This window comes from Lactuca saligna, chromosome 5 (assembly GCF_052625555.1).
Source record: "Lactuca saligna cultivar CGN05327 chromosome 5, ASM5262555v1, whole genome shotgun sequence".
NCBI lineage: Eukaryota > Viridiplantae > Streptophyta > Magnoliopsida > Asterales > Asteraceae > Lactuca > Lactuca saligna.
Window position 1 is genome coordinate 258688238 of NC_136421.1, and position 1738 is coordinate 258689975.

Consider the following 1738-nt stretch of genomic DNA (forward strand, 5'->3'; position numbering starts at 1 on the left):
CAGAAATCTCGACTTTTTGTAACTTTTCCAAAAAGGACTTTTGGGCTTTACAAGCTAAGCCAAACACCCCCTTATATATTGTTTTTAGATGTTTCATTTTTATATTGAGTGGTTTGTGGCAATTATAATGTGGATTCTACTATCTTAAATTTTTATGTGAGATTGATTACTCAAACTTCACTTGTGGAGTGCACACTCTTTTCTATAATTATAACAACCAAGGATCAACATCACATATAATATTACGTACACAAACTTATCTTAATTGTAGTTGGATTATAACCAAGAAAAAGGATGTGCATGCATTAATTGGTAAGCATGTCACCTTGGCTGCTGATACTATTTAAACTATTTCTTGTAATGCTTTCTTTAAAAATCATTATCAGGGGCATGTGGCTTGCACAATCTGAAATTGTTTTCTCAGCATCTAAACATTTTGGTTATTATATATAGGTAAAACACACAAATGCATACTATATATATGTCCTATCTGAGGGGCTCTATCATCAACAATAAGTCCTCTCTAGTTCTTTTTTCAAGATCTATCAATCTTTGTAATATAATATTATCTTTCCTGCTTTCAACATCATGGCTGTGCAAAATAATTTATGCATTCCAGATCTTAAGGAGAAGTCAGAACAGGAATACGGGGTGTCAGTAGAGGAAGAATTTGATTACTCAAAAAGGGGACAGTGGCTGCATGCAGTTAAACAAGATGTGAGAGCCATGGTTCCTACAGGCTTTGCTGACTTAGTTGCTGGTGTATGCAGTATGACAATTGGTGAGTTTGTTTCAGTCTACTCCCAAAGATATGTAGAGGTGGCTCCGGTGAAAAGAGAGACAGTAACTGTGGAAATCGAGAAAAGTATCCATTTGTATAGATCGAGTTATTACATGTTCTACTTGCTTTAGTATAGTTGGGTGAGAGTCTGTTTGAAGCACTTATACTTGTGGTACAAACATGATTACTGGTTCTGCTGTTACTTTACATTCCTAAGGCATGTCTATAAGTGTTATTTCTCTTTTCCACGTGGAAGTCCCATACAATGTTTGTATATGACCTTTGAGTTGTATTTTTATAAAATTTGTGGGACGTATGCCCCCTTTATTGTTTGAATACCCTTTATATATACAAGATTATCTTTCATGAAAACATAGTATTTTTAGCGTAATGCAAATATAGACACGTCTCTTCCAGGTGTAGACAACACAACTAAGGGAGGAGGGAGTCATTTCCTCCCAACTCACTCAATTCACTACCATATCAATTATTTTGATTTTTTTTCTCTTCTATCTTTCCTAACCCATAACACATAGAATCTTTATCTTTCTCAACCTACTCAACCCACTTTGATAGGAAAAGTTGTTGACAAGTTACATACCAACTTATCAACTAGTTTTTGAGAGGAACCAGCAATCACAATATTATCTACATAAACGAGCATGTAGATAAGATCATTCCCACGATGTAAAATGAAAAGAGATGTGTCAGCCTTCGACGAATGAAATCCAAGTTGATGTAGCTTGTCACTTAGTTGAGAAAACCATGCGCGAGGTGATTGTTTTAGTTCATAGATCGCCTTCTGAAGTTTGCAGACATGATGAGGGTTGTGAGAATCTTCAAAACCTGGAGGTTGCTGCATGTAAACCTCTTCATTTAAGAAGCCATGAAGAAACGCATTACTTACATCAATCTGGCGAAGATGCCATCCTCTGGACACTGCAAGAGCAAGAATCA

At 35.8% G+C, this 1738-nt stretch overlaps 1 pseudogene; it reads left to right on the forward strand.

Moving 5' to 3' along the window:
* Window positions 1-588: 588 nt before the first annotated feature.
* On the forward strand, window positions 589-912 carry LOC145046560 (vacuolar iron transporter homolog 3 pseudogene; annotated as a pseudogene).
* The last annotated feature ends 826 nt before the right edge of the window (window positions 913-1738 follow it).